Source organism: Eretmochelys imbricata, chromosome 7, assembly GCF_965152235.1.
Source record: "Eretmochelys imbricata isolate rEreImb1 chromosome 7, rEreImb1.hap1, whole genome shotgun sequence".
In the NCBI taxonomy this organism is placed as follows: domain Eukaryota; kingdom Metazoa; phylum Chordata; order Testudines; family Cheloniidae; genus Eretmochelys; species Eretmochelys imbricata.
This window is the reverse complement of record NC_135578.1, coordinates 27,224,750-27,247,241: the sequence shown is the minus strand read 5'-3', so window position 1 is coordinate 27,247,241 and position 22,492 is coordinate 27,224,750. Positions and strand designations below refer to the sequence as shown.

Sequence of the window (22,492 nt, the reverse complement as noted above, 5' to 3'; positions counted from 1 at the left end):
ACATGGTTTTGACAGTGCAGTTGTTTGCTCTTCTGGGGCTTATTCTTCTGACATCCACAGGGATTAACTGTGCTGACAGGATTTTGTTGCATGGGAACACAGAGCTGGTGCCTTCCTTGGTAAGAATGGCAAACATATTTGTATGGGATACTAAAAATATTGGTCTGCTTTTTTTGCAAATGCGTTGACACTTTAAGTGACATTTGATTGAAAACTCATATTTCACATGGTAATATATTGACTTTATCTCACTGTTAACTTCTTTAGAAATAAAATAACACTTCACATTGTAGCATTCACAGTAGTAAAAGGGCTAATGGCGTATGACTACCATAGAATTAAAGCTGCGATAAGGTGTTCAAAGGAATGTGAAATCTGGTATAATGAGCTCCTTTAAGGTCACATGCTCACTTTTATGCATCTGTTAGCTTTGTCATGAAGAGGGCCCTTGAAACTGCACCATCACAAAATGTCAAGCCTCTCCAAATGCTGACCATACAATGTAACATTGTTAGGGCCAAATTCTGCCTTTGGATGCACAAGAACAGCTTGCAGTGAACTCAGCTACTAGTCTTATTTGTAATACTATGAGATGATGCAGAAAGTGTCTCAGCTTAATTTTTGGTTTGTACATTAATTAGCTTGAGCTTTCAGGAGACCAAGAGCCAAATTCTGCCTCTACATTATTTATACAATAATTTATAAACTAATTTCTGAAGTTCTGTCTTCTCTAGTTAATCTTAACATAAAAACAGAAGAATGGCCATACTGTGTCAGACCAAAGGTCCATCCAGCCCAGTATCCTGTCTGCCCTCAGTGACCAATGCCAGGTGCCCCAGAGGGAGTGAACCTAACAGGTAATGATCAAGTGGTGTCTCTCCTGCCATCCATCTCCACCCTCTGACAAACAGAGGCTAGGGACACCATTCCTTACCCATCATGGCTAATAGCCATTAATGGACTTAACCTCCATGAATTTATCTAGTTCTCTTTTAAACCTTGTTATAGTCCTAGCCTTCACAACCTCCTCAGGCAAGGAGTTCCACAAGTTGACTGTGTGCTGTGTGAAGAACTTCCTTTTATTTTTTTAAACCTGCAGCCCATTAATTTCATTTGGTGGGCTTTAGTTCTTGTATTACGGGCACAAGTAAATAACTTTTCCTTATTCACTTTCTCCACACCACTCATGATTTTATATACCTCTATCATATCACCCTTTAGTCTCCTTTTTTCCAAGCTGAATTATAAATATCTTCTACAAATATAAGTAAGATTGCCACCCTGAAGAAAGCAAAGCAATCCACTCTGTACTTCTCCTACACACCCTTTAATACTAAGGTTGTACTCCAGTTGGAGTTAGGGTATTCCACTCTCCCAGCAGGAAAACACTTGATCAAAGAGGTGGGTCTTGCAATATGCTGTGAACGTGGCAAAGTTTGGACTCAGTCTTGACTGTTTCAGAGCCTGGATCTGCAACCCAGACTGTTCACCAGGAAAGCTTTGGCCAAGGCCCCATATAGGTGCATATGGAATTCTTTCACTTGAAGTGCCCGGAATGAATGCTGCCCTGAGACAGAGAGAGAGAGCACCCATTGGTCACAGATATGGACAGGTTTCAGCCCAATTTAGGGCTTTGTGGCAGAGGAGCAGGACTTTGAATTGGATAGGATCCTGTAGATTGCAAAGCACTTGTGCAGTATATTCTTGTCAGTGTTTCTTCTTTAGGAGGTGGACGAATCTAGGCTATATTAGCTGTAATTTCTAGGTAGCCTTCATGGGCATTACACTGGTCTTACCTGGAGTTGACAAAAGCAGGAATTCAAAAGACCGGCTCTTCTTCCAGCAGAAAATGACAACATTTCCTGGTCAGATGTATGCTGAAAAGGCTGGTTTGGCCTCTACTGCTATTGGACAAGTCTCTGCTCCTGGGTGTCCTAACAGTTCACACGTACATGAACCTGCCAGTGATTCCAGTGGGAGTTGCCTAGGCATATGCAAGGGTAGAATTTGGCCCTGAGTTTGGAGAGGAGAGTTGATATTGCAGATTCATTTCCAAAGTGGAGCTTTTATGCTTTCCCCAACTCCGCCCCAAATTGTGGCACCTTACAAATGTGGTAACTAAATAGAAATTGTTCAAGGAAGGTGAGGAAAAAATTGGAAAAATTAGAACTATATAATTCTTTGTTACTATCTGGAGGTACTTTGTTGAACTGTATCTGACACCAGTCAAAAGAATCGAAGGAAAGCTGAACAGTGACTGAAAATGTAGAGCAACTGACACTCTGTAAAGTAATCATGATTTTTCATCCATTGAATAGTACAGTTACTGCTGTAGATGACAGACTGTATAGTTCAGGGATGGCCAACCTGAGCCTGAGAAGGAGAGAGAATTTACCAATGTACGTTGCCAAAGAGCCACAGTAATGTGTCAGCAGCCCACCATCAGCTCCCCGACCCCGATCCCAGCACCTCCCACCCACCAGCAGTCCTGCCAATCAGCAGCTCCCCCTCCCTCCCTGAACCTCCCTATCAGCTCTTTTGTGGCCTGCAGGAGGGTCGGGGGGGAAGGAGCAAGGGCACTGCAGGCTCAGGGGAGGGGGAAGGAAGGGGTGGAGTGTGGGAAGGGCCTGTGGCAGAGCCAGGAGTTGAGCAGTGAGCACACCCGGCACATTGGAAAGTTGGCACCTGTAGCTCCAGCCTTGGAGTCGGTGCCTGTACAAGGATCCTCATATTAACTTCTGAAGAGCCGCATGTGGCTCCAGAGCCACAGATTGGCCATCCCGGTCTAGTTTCTTAAACCCTTGTTGAATGACACATCATGTTGTTTCGAGATGAAAGACAACACAGTGAAAAAGAATCCTATGCATGTGAGTCACATGGCACCACAGTAGCACTTAAATGCTTTGACTTTCCAAATGTGTTGAATTTAAAGGCCAGGGGTAGTGGCCTTCACATTAATACCAAACTATATAAAAGGTTAAAACAAAGGCTTCCAAACCACAGTGCTATAAGTTATTGCTACCTGTCCCACCCCCTGCAAATGCATGCACAAATGGAAGTAAATATTGTGTTTAACAGTGACTAATTTTAATTAGGATTGACCTAGATGTAAATGGGGCTACTGTAACATTTAGAGATGAGCCACTGTAACACTCAGAAATAACACTTTTAGCAGCCCTGCTAGCAGCAAGTGTTCCACATCTTTGATTTTTATGTTTTGCTGTTTGAAGCCACAGCAGCTGGGAATGCCCTTGCCTTAAGTGTTGCCTCACTGCAGTTCCTGCAACAAAGGCCATTCCTCCATTCTTGACATATCCCATCCCTTGCATCAATGATGACTGACATTAGGGCCCCCCTAGCAACTCCTGACCTTGTTACAGGATACAGTAACTCTTCATGTTGTTGTTTCCTGCTATGGCTCTGTTTTTTCTCACTTTAAAAATTCTCCACGGATTTTAGTAAAGTTTTCCGTAGGCTGATTAATTCAATGATCTGAGTGTGTGTGTGTGTGTGTGTGTGTGTGTGTAAGAGAGCTTGCTATCCAGGTGTATTTCCTGTGCTCTTGTGTGAACTAACAGAAGCTGTAAAGAATGCCTTTCAACTGCCTATCTTAGTCTGAGTAATCCTTTGCAGCTACAATTGTGTTATTTTTAGCACTCAACAAATTGAAAAGATGTTCACAGGGCAAGGTCATTGAAAGTTAAGCACTGTGTGAGGTTCATTTCCAACAATAACACAGGGCTTGTTTTATGTTCTCTGCATCATGATATAAGAAGTTATTGCTTTTTTTAGTTAAATCTTCATGCCCCATTCAACTTAGGAAACCTATGATTAAATCTGTTAATTCACCTTTCATGTGTGTGTAGGTGTTTTCTTCCCTATATAGAAATCAGTGAAGATATGTATTTGTAAACAGAGTTTTCCCCACCCTATAATACATGTTCTATTCCTGTTTCTTAGTAGTAATGCTTTGGTTATGAGAGAAAAGTCTGATGTGGTGAAAATTACAATACTGACGCAAGTAGAGATTTGCCAGAAACAGAATAACCATGAAATCTGCTCTACTTCTCGGCACTTGAACATTAAGATTTTCTCTTTTTTGATGTGGTGCAGCAACTATTGTTGTGACCACTTAAGCTAACTTGTGCCTTGCTGTATCAGAATGTAACATGATGTTTCCCATCACAAATGTAAAGACAACCCACTAAACTAACACCCTCTATCCCTGTTGCCCCTTCATGGGGGCACCCCACTGACCAATGATTAGAAGATAGTTTGTCACAGTTCTAGCCAAAAGCAGTTGATTACTTCATATTCAGAAGAAGGAGTATGGTTCTATTTACAGAAGTTCTATTTACAGAAAAACACCCTGGATTTAAAGAGAATCTAGCAATAGGGAAATAATATGAAGATAAACAAATGTGTCAAATACTCTAAAGCTACAACATTCTGTTTCTAATACATTTTATATCAAGTACAGAAAGGCATCATTACATATGAAATTTGCTCATAAACACAGTACTTTCTGGTCATTTCACGCTTGTACTTTCCTTCTGTTTTTGACATGGAATTGGCTAAAATAGCAACAGTTGCTTAACCTAGAAATTGTGTGAACATTAGATTTCCATTCTGCTAATGAATGATTTTAAACTAGTTAAACGAATAATCTTGTCTTGGAAATCTCTGATGCAATTCAAAGCAATACAGTCTCTTCTTCAAATTGAGCTTGTGGACAAAACCCATGAATAATACTGAAACAGCCCACCTATCACCTCTTGCAAAATAAGCATAATATTGCTTCAGAAAACATAGTATTGTATCATGGGAGACTGTCCCAGTCTTCCTGGCTATGGGCCACATTCTGATACAAGAGGGTGAGAGGACACAAGAAGCTCTTTCAGTTTCTGGATCTGATGACAGTCTTGGTGCTCAAGGAGTGCGAGGACTCCACCAAACTTGTTCAGTATTCCTTCTCAAAATTGAACATTGTATACTTAACAATGAATATCCTTCTGCATAGTAAGCCCCCAACTCATCAAGATAAAGTAATTAACAAGAGATGGCAAAATCTTCAGAAAGGAATACAAAGTATTCTGTCCTATTTATGAATAACGGTCAAAGGACTGTTTTGATATATCTGGGGTTGCAAAGGAATACCTTTGTGTCATTCACCTATGAAATAAGCTGGCAGTGGGTTTGCTTCATGATTGGAAGATGACAGCCAAGCCTGGCTGTAAGACGCTGGAAGGATTTTGGGTTAGCGTTTGCTCTCGTGACATAATAATGTGCTGTTAGTTAAGTTTAAGCTCTAGAGTGCATGTTAGGATTTTATTTTATATGTAACCCTTTGTTCCTAGTATTTCTGCTTGCTATCATTTGAATCTCTGTTCTTAAATAAAATTATACTTGCTTTCTCTGTGAACCACTGTGTGTTAGGCGGAGGTGTATTCTACAGTGAAACTGGTAAACTGTGGTGTACTGTTCATTTAGGAACAGAGAATCTGGAATTCTGTGAGTGTCCAGTGGATCAGCGGCTGGGCACTCCAGGGAAATGTTTGGTGGACTTGGGGGTTCGAGTGTCCCTATCGCTAACCTGCAGAGGACAGCAGAGTCCAGCGGGCTGAGAAGGAAGTGCTTGTGCTGCTTGTGGCTGGTAGTGTCAGGGAGCCAACCTGTGGGCAGGGGCGGCAGGTTTGTATAATTTTTGGTGGTGCCCAGAACAGGTCCAAGTTTCTCCCCGCCTCCCCCCCACACACACCTGCCTTGTAAGCCAATATACAGTAACTCCTCACTTAAAGTCGTCCAGTTAACGTTGTTTTATTGTTCCGTTACTGATCAATTAGAGCAGTGGCTCTCAAACTTTTTTTTCCACGGACCACTTGAAAATTGCTGAGGGTCTTGGTGGACCACTTAATGATCTTTCCAAATGTTGTTTGTAACGTTAGCTAACTATTGTAAAATGTTTTGGATAAAATTGCTATATAAAAAACCCCTTAATAATAAACAACTTTTTTTGTTCTACACGTAAAAGCACACAACTCATATTTTAATCAGTAGTCGTAACCTTTCTAATATGATGGATGTGCCCTCTCCCCCAGCGCAGCAGCCCCCAAGCTGGGGCTGGGAAGGATGAGGGGCTCTCTCCCTCTCTCCCCAAGCCTGCGCGGCTCCAATAATTAGGTGGATGGCCCTTCATTCTCTCATGTGCGGCCGCCCAAGAGTGCACCTTAGAGGGAACTCTCCGCAGACCACCTGAATGGACCACAGTTTGAGAACCTCTAAATTAGGGAACATGCTTGTTTAAAGTTGCACACTGCTCCCTTTTAGTGTTGTTTGGCAGCTGCCTGCTTTGTCCACAGCTTGCAGAAGGAGCAGCCCGTTGGAGCGCTAGTGGTGGGGGCTTGGAACCAGGGTGGGCCGGCAGCCCCCCTACCAGCTCCCCTAAGTTCCCTGTGCGACTGCTGCCCAGCAGACTATCAATTGCTGGACAGTTCAAGTGTCCCTCCCCCCCACACTACCCTGTGCTGCTCCTGCCCTCTGCCTTGGAGCTGCCCTGGGAGCCTCCTGCTTGCTGTGCAGGGTGGGAGGGGGAAGAGGAGTGCTCATGTCAGGGTGACCCCCTCCCCCATTCCTGCCCCCACCCATCTCCACAGAGCAGCGAGGGACACAACAGGGCTCAGAATGGAGGGAGCTTGCTGGCAGCAGCTGCTGTCTCAAAGTCTCTCTCTCACACATAGGGTGTGTGTCTCTCTCTGCCATGCTGTTTCCCTCCCCACCCCTTCCATTCCTGCTGCCTTATAGAGTGTGAGGCAGCATTACCAACAATGTGTTAACCCTTGAGGGCTCAGCCGAGTGCTAGTTCATCATTTAGCAGTAGGGCATCCCCTGGGAAATATCCCACCCTCTGACTCCACCACCTCGACCAAGCTTCACAATCATCAGCACTGTGTACCAGTATTAAATTGTTTGTTTAAAACTCATACTGTGTATATATATATAAAATAGTCTTTTGCCTGGCAAAAAAAAATTCCCTGGAACCTAACCCCCATATTTACATTAATTCTTATGGGAAAATTGGATTTGCTTAACATCGTTTCACTTAAAGTAGCATTTTCCAGGAACATATCATAACAATGTTAAGCAAGGAGTTACTGTATATTTTTTAAAATAATGTAAAAATATGAGGGCTCTGGGGTGGAGCTGGTCATGGGGTTAGGCTGTGGGGGGGCTCAGGCAGAGGGCTGGGGTGCGGGGGTGAGGGCTGGGGCTATGGGGTGCAGGGGTGTGGGAGGGGCTCAGGGTGGGGCAGAGGGTTGCGGTGCGGGGGTGAGGGCTCTGGGGTGGGGTGGGGCTGGGGATGAGGGGTTTGGGAGGGGCTCGGGGTGGGGCAGAGGGTTGTGGTGCAGGGGGTGACGGCTCTGGCTGGGGTTGAGGGCTCTGGAGTGGGACAGGGCTGGGGATGAGGGGTTTGGGCCCTGGGGCAAGGGCCAGAGAGGAGGATTCCCCCCCCAGCCCTCTCCCCGCAGGCAGCAGCGAGCTGTGGGGAGGGTCCCCCCTGCACCACACTCACCTTGCACCACTGTCACTGCACGTGCTCCTAGGGCCCCTCTCAGGTACAGGAAGCCCCCTCACCTCCTCTGTGGTGGGTGCCGTGAGGGGGGGCTGCCATCACATGTGCTCCTCCTCTCCTGCTGCTGCCCCTCACTGTAGCCTCACTGGGGGTGGGGCTTCCCCTTGTCCAGCGTGGGGCAGGAGCGGTTGTGACAGATTTCTGTTACCAGTGTGCCTGAAGCGTCAGGTGATCAGTCTGAGGCCACAGGATCGTTAAGGGTGGAGATGACGTAACACACCACGTGTCAAAATTTTAAAGCTTTATTGATAAAATAATAAAATAACAGCAGAGAGTATTGGGAACGCTCCCCATGTCACTCGGGGGAAGAAAGAAAGCGTTAATGCCCCAAGCCCTAACCCACTTTCATACTCACACATGCACGACCCAGACTGGCCAAGTCTGGGTGTAACGTCAGAAGAAAGGGGAGGAGGGAGGTAGACGGGAGTGCTGTCCTGGGCCCAGGCAGTCCAAGGATCTGTTGTGCTCTCCAAGTTGCTCTGGCTCTCAGGACGTTTTAAGTCCTGGGCTCCTTTGGGGGTGTATCTCTGCTCCTAGTGCTCTTTGTGCCAGTCCAAACCTGCTTTCTGTGGTCTCTTCGCCATTCCCAGGGACACAGGTCATCTCGTCGGTGTTTTTACTTTCTGCAGCCCTGGACTGTGTTTTTGATCAGGCTGACCTTGCTGTCTTGCATGTCTGGGCAGTTGGATTTTTCTTTCTCACTTTTGCCCAGGAAAGCCTGAAGCCCCCGTCTTTCTCTGCTGTCAGCCAAGTTTCGGCTGTGAGCAGTGTCCTTGGGCTGCTGGGGCCAGTGTCTTATCTTCCGACTGAGCTAGCTGAAATTCCTGTTAGTTGTTCTCTGCTCTCTTCTTCTTCTCCCCCTTCTCGGCCTCTCGTACCCTGTAAAGGAAACTTCCACTCTCCACTCACACATTTTTGACCCTCCCTAAAATGCTTCGTGATGCTTGCAACAGTGTTAGCCATACAGTGCTGATCTGCCTTCCCTGGAGACTCCCTGAGGGAGGGGGGGGCCATTGAGGTGTGACATGGTGACTGCAGGTGGGGGGAGGGCTGTGCTTGTGGAGGGTCCCACTGGAAAATGAAAGGGTCTGAGGGGGAAGGCTGGATGGGGGGCAGCAATGGTTGGGGGGGCACTAGGACCCTGCAGCAGCAGTTGATGCAGGGAGGCAGCATGGAGCTGAAGAGGAGAGTCAGGGATGCTTTGCTCCAGACCCCGGGGAGGCGGGCGGGGGCAGCAAGTGGGAGTCGAGGGACACTCGGGGGAGGTGCGTGGGGATGGCAGGCGGGGTCGGAGGAGAGACCCGGCCCCAAACATTGGTGGAGCTGGGCCCCCGGGCCCTGAATATTACTGGAGCCCATATAACTCGCACACACAACTCGCCACCCCTGCCTGTGGGGGGCACAGACAAGACTTCCTCATGCTAAGAGCAGCTGGTAGTGAGATGCCCCATGACCATGGGTTCCCCTGAGAAGCATCACAACTCTGCATGAGGCACAGTTTACTCAGAAACTGCTAACCAGGTGTATTTACCAAACTCCTTTATGTGTCTCTGCCCAGGCTGGCTACAGAGGTGGAAGCTCCTGATTGACTGGGCTGGGGGATGACTAGAGTGATACCAGCTAGGGATTGAGAATGTCAAACTTTGCCAGTGCCCCTGCTTGGTTACTGCATAGCTTAAGGGAGATGATGTAAAATGCTGTTTAAGAGACTACTCTTACCTCCTCTTGGTGGCAGTTCCAATTTGTTCAGCTTTAACCCTTCAACGGAGTAAAGCAAAAGCTTTTCAGTCAGATGCTGGAGAGCAAATCTGGGGATGGAAGTTATGGTCTTTCCACTTGGAAAACTGATTTTGGGGGCAGGAGCAGCATTTTGGTCTTGCCTTTTGGCTTATTTTGTCTTCCTTTGGTTCTTGTTCAAATAAGATTTGGAAATGTACATGACTAATGAGAGCATCCATAGGTACAATACATTGGATAGAATAAAAAATGTTTAGAAGGGACCTAAATCCTCCCACTTTGGGCCATTAACTAACCACTAATTACATGAATTCCGCTATGAGCAATGTATTCCATAATTACTGTTTTTGCAGGGTTTTTTTCACCTTCCACTGATGCATCTAGGAATAGCCAGTGTCTGAGATAGGAACAGCTATTTGCCTGTTGGGTCAGTTATTTGTCCTGGAAGGTTTCAGTTTTCTTTTTCAGCTAGATGAGGTGAGGCTATGAATCCAGTAGGAGACTCAGTTTATGTATTGTTTGTATGTGACAACTTTGGCTGAGAGCCTTTTGTGAGGTTGGTTTGTGATAGCCCCTTTCCCCAAAACTCCAGCAGGGGTTTGGAATAAGCAGGGTCTGAGTCATGTAGGTGCAGAGCGGGCTCACGGGACAGGCTTTCTGGTCTGGCTCAGTTGCAAGCACTCCCTCTACAGTGAGCCCAGTCTTTTTGATCGAAGGTTTGGTTTAGGGGATGCAAGGCCTTTGGAGTCAAGAATGACCGCAGGGAATAGCGATGCTGGGTTACCTTACACTTAATTACAAGTTAGATAAAGTTGCAGCCAGAGGCCTTTAAATCAAATTTCATGTTTCTGCATACTTATTGGTGCCGTCACAAGTAGCAGCAGTAAAATAGGCTTCAATTTTCAATCAATTCCCAACTTATAATAATAAGCTGTTGTGTGTGCTGTACATCTTTGCAGATATAGATAAAATGTATGTCAGATAAGTATGATTAAAGTTAATTAGTGAGTTCATGTTGCTGCTACAGTAAATAGAAACAGATGTTACTTGACATAAAAGTAATAGAAACAAAAGGATAAAGAAAATGGGAATTGGAAAAGCATGTCTGAGATAAAGTATAGGATTTACATGTTGTTTTATTTAGATATTTTAGACCATTTTTGTCCCAGCTTGAAAAGTATAAATTGGGATCAATTTCATTATCATTCTTGATTTACTCCTATTACACCAAAGAACAAGTTCTTTTGTCGGCTTTTTCTTGGTGCATTTTGGTTGTTTTTTGTAGCACTGTTTAATTAGAAATTTCATTTTTCAGTCACAGGTGACCATGATGTTACTTCTAAGACAAATTTAGGGACATTGTATTTTCTAATACCATAAAAATTTAATTTTCTGTGAGTTTTATATGTTTATTTTAATACATAATCTGTTATCAAAATTGGAAGAGGTTTTGCTAAAGATGGTTTCTTTAGTGGTATTTAAAACACGCTCAGTCTATAATGAGATAGTAAAATAAAATACATACTGTGTCTCTTTAGCTGCAGATCTCTAATTCTACTACAAAATAGCATTTATCACTACCATTTTTGTGACAAAGTGTTTGTATAAACAATTTAGTTAAATTGATAAATGAATGTTTGAAACTACAGGTTCTGTGGATTCATAATAGGGATTTCTCTCATTAACTTAATACCTGTGTAAATGAAATAGTTACGTGAACAACAGAGTGTGTGGACTTTAATGGGATTTCATGGGGCATAATGCTAGAATTAATCTCAATTTAATTCAGATATAAAATTGTTAGTTTTTTAACTGCTGAATTTCTGGTTTTAGGAAATTTCCATTAAAATCAGTGGGAGTCTTCCCATTGACTTAGGCAAGGTTCTAAGCATTCTGGCCCTAATCCAGGAGAGCACTTGAACACTTGTTTGATCATATGCTTAAATACTCTGTTGCATCAGGAACAGATTGCTCAGTAGTAGAGATATTCAAAAGTCAGAATTCCCGTTTTACAGGAAATTCTGAAAAACAACCCACTGTATTTCAGATCAAAAAGTAGAACTTTTGACATTGGGAGGAATTTTCTCTTCTGCAAGCAAATTCCTTTTGAAATAATCAATACATTTTATTTAACATTTTTTGAAACAAAATTGAGCCTGGGAGCCCAATCTCCATGGCTCAGAGGGCTTCTAGGCTCCTGGCTCCTTGTCAGCGCTAGTGGACTAACAAGTAGAAAGCAGCCATGGATCTTGGGAACCTATGTTCCCAGCTCTGCTGCAGGGAGTTTGAAAGCCCTGATATGAGCCACGGTTCTCAGGACTTCCAGGATCCCTGTTTTGGGGCCAGGAACTGAGGCTTCCAGGCTCCAAGAAGTCCTGGGGTCTCCAGCCCTGGGGCAGACTGCATGGTGAGACTGTTCCAGAGCTGAGGACACTAGAAGTCCTAGTGTCTCCAGCACCCCACCAGGCGAGCTGGCAGGAAACCGTTGGAAATCTGCCTGTGTTTCATCAAAAGTCCATCATAACTGAAACGTTTCAGCAAAACAATTTGGTTTTGACAAAACAGCATATTCAATGGGGGGAAAGCTGTTTACTCATAAAATTCCAACCAGCTCTACTCAGTAGCTTGCAGGAACAGACCACAATATGGTCTTTAGATCAGGCTTTCTATCTGTTTTTCTGTAAGGAATTACATTTTGCATCAAATTTATTTGAGCATAAGCTTTCGTGAGCTACAGCTCACTTCATCGGATGCATCCGATGAAGTGAGCTGTAGCTCACAAAAGCTTATGCTCAAATAAATTGGTTAGTCTCTAAGGTGCCCCAAGTACTCCTTTTCTTTTTGCGAATACAGACTAACACGGCTGCTACTCTGAAACCTGTCATTTTGAATCAGTAATTCTAAAAGGTATTACAGGTGTATAATAGCACAATAAACTACACTGTAGCATGTATTGGATAATGCGAGACAGTAATCCTCTTCAGTGTTGTTTTATATGCATTATGCTGCAGTCATCACCAGCAAGCATATGTCAGTATAATAGCTGGATAGAAACTGGAACATCACTGTTGATTCGTGATTGTACCATTTCACAAATGGAATAGGGATATTGCAAATACTTTCTTTCCATATGATTCCAATGAACAAGAATGAGATTGATACCTGTGCTTGCTGCTGCTGTTCTCTATTTCAATAGCAGATTTGTTTTACAAGGAGGTACATGGCATGTTGCTGTCCCCGTGTCTCTGTTCTTCTCCCTTTGAAACTCTTTGTTTTCTACCTTAGAATCATGAAAACTCATTTCAGGATCATTTTCATCCAAACTGCCTTTCACCTATGGATTCACTACAAAGTCCTCCCTGTTGGTCAGAATCAAGTCTAAAATAACTGTCCCCTTGTTACTTTGTTTATGCTTACCTGTGGGCTTTTGTCACCTGCCCCCTTTGAACGTAGCTAGCCCTTTGAACCATACCTGTCCTAGCTCTGAACGAGCTAGCATGCTGAAAATAGGATAGCTGCAGTGCCTTTTTAAAAATGATGTAGCAGCAGGCACTGAGAGAATTATACTACTACAACGTCTTAGGGATCTCTTGGTATTTTTCTTAATGGCAAGCAGATTTTCTAACCCCCGCCATGTCTTTAAAATTCTTTTTCTCCCACAGAAACCTTTTATATGAAGCTGGAGAGTAAAGCAAAGGTATATAGGTGATCTCCTCCCCCTTTACCACATGTGCCTCAGTTGTGCTGTTGTCAGAAATGATAAATGCTTGGGAAACACAGTTGATGTTGCTGCTGAGTATCTCCAAAATAGGCCACTAAAAGGACTTACAAATAATAGTGTGGATAGTTATAATAATAGATAGGTAGTTACAGTCCTTTAACAGGTATAGCAATTTAATTTAACCAGACTGTAGAAGTAGAAGGAGTGGGGATGGAAGAACTGAGTGTTGAGTCAGAATTGGAGTGACCCTGGGAGGAAAATTTATGCAAAAGGTAGATAACAGTGTGTTTCTGTGGGGTGGGCTGATTGGGTCAGCAATGGAGGAACGAACACATTGGCTGAGGTGCTGGGTCAGTGAAATGGGAAGTGGAGGAAATCAATTTTTTTTAAAAGTATTTTGTATATTTTTTCTATGTTATGTAGCTGTTACTCTTTGTCTTGTGTAATTAGACTGTAAGATTGTCAGAGTAAGGAACCATCTCTTTCTATGTATTTGTACAGTGTCCAGAATCACAATTTACATACCATGTCAGCAGCTAGCTGTATTTTACTTCTAAATCTCATCAAGAGTCAAGATTTCCTTCTGTGGTGGGTGAAATGTTTTCTGTGATTGCAAAAAGAAAAGAGAAATAAGAGCATAACAACTTCTGGGAATACATTTCAGTGTTCAATTTAAATGAGGATAATGCTTCCTAACTGTCATGATACTGAGATGCCCTTAGTAGTTGTTTGTTCTATCATAAGTTGTCTGCAAGCTTTTACTGTAGGTTCTATTATGCTGTCCCCACAGATGCTGTTAGTGTATTTGAAGGATGAACTTTCTGGTTCAGGCAGATGCATTAGTTGAGAGGATAGCAAACTTATGACAGCACTTTGAGTGCCCGTAGGCAAGCATAAAGAAAAAATCTGCATAAAATAGATTATTTTCCTCTTGCTTTTTCCCTGAAATTGAAGAGACACATCAGTATTAATCACATCCTTTCTCAGTATTTATACCTGACTTCTACTTCGTTAGCAGTGCCTGATACTAACACATACAGGTAAAATATATCAGTTTATTCTATCAGGTAGCAGTTGAGTGCCCCTTTGTATTTTATCACTTCTGTTTTAATGCTAGTTAATTTTGGGCATGTCTTCAAAGGCTTCTGACATAGTAGGGCCTCTTCTAGCCACCTATTTATAGCGCTCTTGGCCAACATTTTATCTGCTTTATTTGCTTTTACTCCCTCCTGTAGTATGTAATTTTCAAATGTAATGAAAGGGCTGACCTGTGTGATTCCTATTTTCTCCAAGACCTTTCCATCCCATTCAGTTTCCAAAATGGCAGTCCGTGGCTCAGTGTTCATCTTTTTCCATCTTATAGTTTCATCAGAATTAGAAAAGGTATTTTCTAAGGACCATATTACAGGCTTCCATGATGCTGAAAATATGGGGTGAAAGGAAGCTACTGCTTTTAGAGTTTGAGAAGTTATGCAATATCTGCAAATTATTACTTGGATGGATTTGTTGGTAAATGTTGGTAAGTTGATTTCACCATACACACAAAAAACAGCGAAAAAATATTTCCATTGATAATTAATGAAATTTACAGATAGGCAAAGTAAGAAAAATGCTGCTTAGCAGAGTTTGATTTCAGGATATTGGCCTTGTATGTTTTGACGTGATGATGACAATTTGTGTTTAACAACTATAAAGCTTCAACTGTCTGAATCACAACTGCTGTCATTAAATAATGTCATTATTGCCCTCCATAATTTCCTGCAACTGGGAAAATTTAAATGGATAAAAATAGAAAAAATTGCTTAAAACCAAACATCAATATTATCCATCAAATTTTTTTTAAATTGAATTCTGCCAAGCCTAAACTTATTGCACTAATGATTTCTATGACACTATTTGTAGCATCAATAAGAACTTAAATAGGTTTTCATTAGTTACTACTTGAGTTCAGAAGTTTCCTTTCTTTAAACCCCTGAGTAAGAAGGAAGAGCAGAGAGCTGTCACTTTCATTAGTATCCTTGTAGCTGATGACACTGTGATAGACTGTAGGCAGTTTAATTTATATTAATATTTGGTTCAACTTAAAAGAGCAGCGCAGGCAGGAAAGGAAATGGAAATGAAACCTCTATACTGCCCTATGATGTTCCTTAAAACATTCAGACTTTCACATAGCATTGCTCTCAACTTAGGAACTAACAGATATCCACTTTGGGAGAGCAGTCTGACAGTCTTTCTTTAATTAAGCCCTCATTAATTCTTCTCAAAGGCAGTTATTGCTGCTAGGTAGGCTCCAGGTAAATAGAGTTAATTTCTACAGTGTAATGTTACATTATGTAATTTAGCTGAAAACAATTGTTCTGCACAACTTTTCAGGCACATCGCTGCAGTCGATTTAGAAAGTAAAAACAAAATCCGTGTACTTACAGTATATGGCCCTAATCACTGTAGTGCCTGAGCGTGGTTACTTAAAAGTACTTTACAACCTTAAATACACTCAGTGAAGATAATGGGCCTGATTCTGCTCCCAGTGAAATAATTAGGCAAGCTCCCATTGAATTCAGCAGAAACAGGATAAAGTGTACAGTTTGTACTCTTTAATTACATTTGTATAATTTCTCATTGCAAATGTGTTGCCCCTCTGATTTGCTGAAAACTATACTAAGAAATGGTGAGCAAAACAGAGCAGGCAAAGATTTCAATAATTGGGCCTTGAGTAAGAATTGTGACTCTTAGTGAGAATGCTTCTGCCCATCTTAGAGATGCTGGATGGGTAGGGTTGCTGCCAACTTTCTACTCGCACAAAACCGAACACCCCTGCCCTGCCCCATCTCCAAAGCCCCGCCCCATCTCCAAAGTCCCGCCCCTTCCCTGAAGCCCCACCTCCCTCTGTCGCTCACTTTTTCCCACCCTCAGTTGCTCATTTTCACCAGGGGTAGGGGGTAGGGAGTTGGGGTGCAGGGGACAGGGTGAGGGCTCCAGCTGGGGGTGTGGGCTCTGGTGTGGGCCGGGGATGAAGGATTTGGGGTGCAGGAGAGGCTCCAGGCTGGGGCTGAGGAGTTTGGAGTGCGGGAGGGAGCTCTGGGTTGGGGTGCGGAAGTGTGTGAGGGCTCTGGTTGGGGGTACGGACTCTGGGGTGGAGCTGGGGATGAGGGGTTTGGGGTGTAGGAGGGAGCTCCAGGTTTGGAGTGTGGGAGGGGTTTGGAGTGTGGGAGGGGGATCAGGGCTGGGGCAGTGGGTTGGGGCACAGGGTGGTGTGAGGGGTCTGGCTGGGCATGCAGGATCTGGGATGGGGCTGGGGATGAAGTGTTTGGGGTGCAGGAAGGTGCTCTGGGCTGGGACCAAGGGGTTCAGCAGGCGGGAGAGGGATCATGACTGGGCCAGGGGTTGGGGCATGAAAAGGGGTCGAATGCAGGCTTCAGGCGGTACTTACCACAAGCAGCTCCTGGAAGCAGCTGCATATTCCCCCTCTGGTTCCTACATGGAGTTGCAGCCAGGTGGCTCTGCATGCTACCCCGTCTGCAGGCACCACCCTCGCAGCTCCCATTGGCCGCAGTTCCCGGACAATGGGAGCTTCAGGGCTGGCACTTGGGGCAGGGGTAGTGTGCAGAGCCCCCTGAATGCCCCTACATGTAGGAGCCGGAGGGGAGACATGCCACTGCTTCCGAGAGCTGCTGGGAGCCATGGCAGGCAGGGAGCCTGCCTTAGCCCCACTGTGCTGCTGACTGGACTTTTAACGGCCTGATGACCAGAGCCGCCATGGTCCCTTTCGACTGGGCATTCCGGTCGAAAACTGGACATCTGGCAACCCTATGAATTGGGCCAGCAGAGGGATGGCCACCCCTGAGGCCCTGGTTGGAGGGAGGGTCTGCTTACTGACACCAGGGCCTCCTTTTTCACCTCCTGCAAACACATGTATTAATCATGTGTAAGCAGGGGCAGGGTGTAGCAATGTCCCAACCTCCCCCAGGCACCCACTGTCCAACTGAAGAGTAGAGGAAGTTGATTGGCTCCCTCTCCCCTCCGCCCCACCTCAAATCCTCTGTGTTTAAGCATTCCTGGGCATGCAGCAATCATTCTTGCTTCTGAAAGCTGCCATGCCCTACAGATAGTACAATTGTCAGACCTCAGTGTCTGGGCTTGTTGTGGGTGTGACCACCTTTTGGGGTCAGGAAGGAATTTTGCCCCCTGTGTTAACATTGGCAAGGTGCCCAGTGGGTTTTTTCACTTTCCTCGGAGCATCCTGCATGCCTGATCATAAGAATAAGGGGTAGCAAACACACACAAAAGATGTGAGGCGGGTAATAAATGTCAATAAATAAATTGTTTAAATGTTAAAATTATATGTGGCCAGTACCCAATGCTAAAAGAGATTTCAGGGCCAGATTCTTGGGTATTACTGGATACAAGCCCCAGAGGGGCTGGGTGGACACTGTTAGCCTGTGCAGTAAGGAAAATCTTCTCAGACTGAACTACATCCAGTACTGCCAAGCCCAAGCATTAAAAATCATGAATCAGACCCCAGAAATCATGATTGGCTTAAAATGTTTTGAGCCTTTATGGTTCACTTTTTCAAGCTTTTGCCTGCAGTCATGAGAGCTGGGAACTTACCTTTTTTCCCCCGCCTCATTTAAATGAAAGCTGAGATTCTCATGAAATAATGATTCCAGGAAATGGGGCTTTAAAAAACCCACCAATTATCACAGTGCTCATGATAAAATCTCAGTAGGGAGTGGGGAGAAACCAGTGGGATTCAGCAGTAGTTTGAATCACGAATTCAGTACTGGGGTTTGGCTGACAGACCTAACTCTCATTCCTTAGTTGTATAGCATTGAACACCAGCCTAGACTTAGTTAATGCCGTAGAGTTTGTGGGGGAATGATCAGCCTCAAAGTCCTTTAATATTCAAGTTAATAAAAATTGCAGCATGCTGCAACATTCACTTATCTTTCTCCATTCTACAACGTGTCCTGATCTATCAGACCATGCAACTGACCCTAAATATAAGTTCTTTGGTGGGGCAGTAGTTTCTGTAAAGTTTGCGTGGGGTTCGCTCAGGTTTTCTGTGTTTCTGTTGTTCGACTCTGTTCTGTAATTTGATTATCACACTCCATTTTCTTTATTCTGAGTATTGACTGAAAGCCATTTTTCCTGCTAATATAAATGTAAAAATATTTTCTTTCCAAAGAGGATCAATGAGAAAATACTGTTTTGTGAAATATAAGATTACATTAAATGTACTGAGCACATCAAAATGACAACTATCTTTAAGGCATCCTGATGGGGTCATTCAAATATATCCTGTGTTTTATCACTATTCTCAATAGAGGATTTCTGAAAAATAGGAGGTGTGGGTAGAGACTGTCTTTAAACAAATGTAGCCTGCTTCCCTGAAGTACGGTATACTTTAATCCAGTGGTTCCCAAACTTGTTCCGCCGTTTGTGCAGGGAAAGCCCCTGGTGGGCCGGGCCAATTTGTTTACCTGCTGCGTCTGCAGGTTCGGCCGAGTGCGGCTCCCACTGGCCACAGTTCACTGCTCCAGGCCAATGGGAGCTGCTGGAAGCAACGGCCAGTACGTCCCTCGGTGCGTGCCGCTTCCCGTTGGCCTGTAGCAGCGAACCACAGCCACTGGGAGCTGCGATGGGCCAAACCTGCAGATGCGGCAGGTAAACAAACCGGCCCAGCCCGCCAGGGGCTTTCCCTGCACAAGCAGCAGAAAAAGTTTGGGAACCACTGCTTTAGTGAATTAAAACACAGCTCGCTTCACTCAAATTACTGCCATATACTAATGTTGTTAAACTATTCGTTGCTGATTTTTTTTATTAAGCTTTTATTAGCATTTCAGATTTATAGATATCTCATCGTTCTTTTGGCCATATTTTTTTTATGCTGGCAGGGGGAACATCTACTACAGCCAGTAAAATCCCCACCCTGTGATTTTATAAAGTTCAGTATTTTAAAAAAATCTTGCTATAGATTACTTCTCTTAGTTGTAGACTGTGTAAGTTAAAAGTTGATGGGTGTATGCTTTGTTGAAATTCTTATTTTATAAACAGTATTTATGTATTTTAAAAGAAAATTATCTCAATATTTTCGGAAGACTTGCTTCTGTTGAAGTCTGCGGGGACAATCCATGCTATGTCTTGAATTTTAAAGGCTTGCTCCAGCCATATTTTTCTCAGATGGGTAATGCTTATTTATGCAAATTATCCAATTGACTGGAGGTTGAATAAGTGTTCCAAGATTGGGTCCTAATGTACTTTGTAACAACATATTGTTAATAATGCTTCCCTTTTTTTGCACTTTCATTCATAGACCTCAAAGCCCTTTGCAAAGCAAGTGAAATAGTTTCCCCATTTGTGAAATGAGGATAATGATGAAGCAAAGAGACTTGCTCAAAGTTAAGGGGGAAGAGATAAGATAAGGGGAAGAGCCAGGAATGAAAACTGTGTCTCCTGATGCCCAGTCCACTATTTTAACCTCTGACCACCCTGGTTTCATAAGCATGTGTTCTCTGCTAGGAATTTCTCAGAAATCCAGATGCTGTGGGATAGTTTTCTTACATATGAAGAGTAGAAAACAAGACTAATTTTGTCATTTGATAAAGGATTAAATTTTATGGATTTAAGAACAGTTAACACATTTTCAGTTTGATAAGAAATGGCAGTGCTGATGTTTCCTGTTCTTCAGTGATTAAAATGACTCAAACTTTGGACTACGGAAGGTTTTCCACAAAAAAGAACTTCTGTAAATGTTTCTCCTGGTAATGCAATTAGGAAATATTGGCCTGAGTTAATGTAACTTAAACAAAACATGTTGTCCTCATCAAACTAGTTCAACTTGTTAAACAGGCATTGCCTTGTCTACAAAGTTAAAAAACAGGGGCATATAATGTTCCCATGGAAACTCTGTTAAAATACTGATTTGTGGATATGATCATAATCAGTACCATAATCTAATATAAGTGAATTAAATGAAAAAGAATCTCAGCTATGAAGTCAACACCCTATAAGCATATCCTTACATAGGCAGAAATCGTGTCTTCGAAGCAGAGCTCCTTATAGACACCATTTTCTAACTCCTTTGCTGGCTCAAGCAAAGAGCTTTGTATGTAATCCTCCTATTTTTCCATCTACTGTCATTTTACCAATTTTTTATTATAAAAATGATTTAAGACCAGAATAAAATTAAATCCCTTAAAAATGTTTTACTGAAGTCAGTTAATACTTTATTGTATCTTTATTGTGCTTGTTTTATTGTATTTCCTTTGTTTCTAATGAAAAAGAAGAAAACTAGTGTTCAGTGGTTTACATCTTAGTTTCTATTCATTTTTTCTGGTGCTAAGAAGTTCTAGTTATTAGGGAGAAAAAAAACATACTTACCTCAAAGATGTGATGTGGGGTTTAGTTAATACTGGTAAAGCACTCTGACATCTACGTTTGAAAGGTAACAAGAAATGAAAAGTGTTCTCCTTATTCATTATTATGATTAATTAAAGATACTGTATGGGAATGTTAATAAACTGAACATTTTATAAAATAATGCAAAAGTGTGGGGAAAATGGGGACATTTTTCAAAAGCACCTAATTTAGGTGATTTAGGAACCTAAATACCATTTCCCAAGTATTTAGGCACTTAGGGCCAAATATTTCAAAATATTTAGGTGCCTAAAGATACAGATAAGCACCTAGTGGAAAAGCACTTAGGTCCAGATTTTCAAGGGAATTAGGTGCCTAAATGCCTGAATCCCTTTGAAAATTAGATTTAGGCTCCTAACTCAATTAGGCATTGAAACACTACGTGCAGCAATGCCTAAATATCTTTAAAAATCTGGGTCTTAATCACCTTAATCCCATCAGTTTCAGGATGTGTTAGGCACCTATGTGCTTTTGAAAATCCCACTGAGAATCTGTCTTCATCTTTAGGGACCTAACTACCTTTTAAAAAATCTGGCCCTAAGAAACCTAAATATCATTGAAAGTCTCCTAAGTGCCTACATAATTTTTTTAATGGGACTTAAGCTCTTAAATCACTAAGACATTTTTGAAAATGTCTCTGTAATGGGACACTCACCTCTGGAGCACCTTCAAGCAGCAGGTTGTGCCCTTTCTTGCCCCTTGTATCCCCGATCGGCTGCCAATTGACTTTGTTGGGTCTTCAATGATTTGGCCCTCCAGCCATGTCACAAAGTCCAAATGAACGTCTTCGGGACTATATTAAAGAGTCCAATAAGTCAACAGTCTGTCTGCCCTCACTAGCCCCGGCTGCCACAAGCTTCCCAATACAATTAGTTGCTGCTTCTTTCCTTGGCGTCTCCCTATCTGGACCTTTAGGTTCACCCTTATCTCAGGGTTAAAGTTTGTTCTTTATATTCTGGGAGAAAGAATTTAGACACCAATCTAGCAAAGCATTTAAGCACATGCCTCTCTTGAAGCAAGTAATATGCTCAAAATTAGGCATATGCTTAAGTGCATTTTCAGATCTAAGCCATAGTGCTTACCAACCTCACAAGGGTAGTGAGGATTAATTAGTTAATGTTTATACAGCACACTGAACATGTTAAACCATTTGTTAAATATCAGTACTTATATTTTTACTGTTTTTATTCTGTAGTCTATTTTTTTAAAAGTTGTAATTTTTTAATTATTTAGATACAGTAATATGCAAGTCATAAAACAAAATTATGCCTTAGTGCATAAGGACCTGAAAGGCTACCAAAAAACAAAGAACAACATTTGAGTAAAACTGGTTGAAATTTTTACATGCAACTTTTTCATTGAAAAATGTAGACAGGGGTTGACTGAAACATTTTGTAAACTCATGTCAAATTGTATCAGTCAAAAACCCCTCCAAAATTCAGGAAAAAAATCAGAATGTTTCATTCTGACATTTTCAGAATGAATTTTTTTTATTTAAATCAGCTTTTCAAGTCAAAATTTATTTCAGTTTCATTTTAAAAAAAATTAAAAGGGTTAAAAGTTGAAAATTAAATGAAAAATTTGGTTTGGTTCAAACTGAAAGTTTTGTTTGACCCCAAACAGTTTTTACTTTTTTGGTTTGGTGAAATTTTTGGTTGCCCCAAACCAAAATCCTTTTTTCCGGCTCTGCCAGTGAACTGAAAAAACCAGTTGTTTCTGCTCAGCTCTACATTTGAATAGCATTCCGACTGGAAGATGAAATAATGCAAGATAGCAAAATCAAAATGAAGGCTGTCCCTCCATCCCAAGCACCCTATCTGTAAAGTGCTCAGTACCTGTCCAGATTAGTCCACTAATTCGCACATTTGGCTTTTTTGGTATAAGAGAGGGGGGTCAAGGGTTAAATTCTTTTCGCAAATATATATGTAAGTCCCAGTTAAATCAGTAAGGATTGCATGAGCATCCAGATACAGCATTTGGCCCCAAGT

General features: G+C 42.6%; 1 protein-coding gene across 1 annotated transcript in view; it reads left to right on the top strand.

Moving 5' to 3' along the window:
- CACNA2D3 (calcium voltage-gated channel auxiliary subunit alpha2delta 3) overlaps nucleotides 1-22,492 on the top strand; it is a 722,234-nt gene that overhangs the window by 619,816 nt on the left and 79,926 nt on the right. The window lies entirely within an intron of this gene.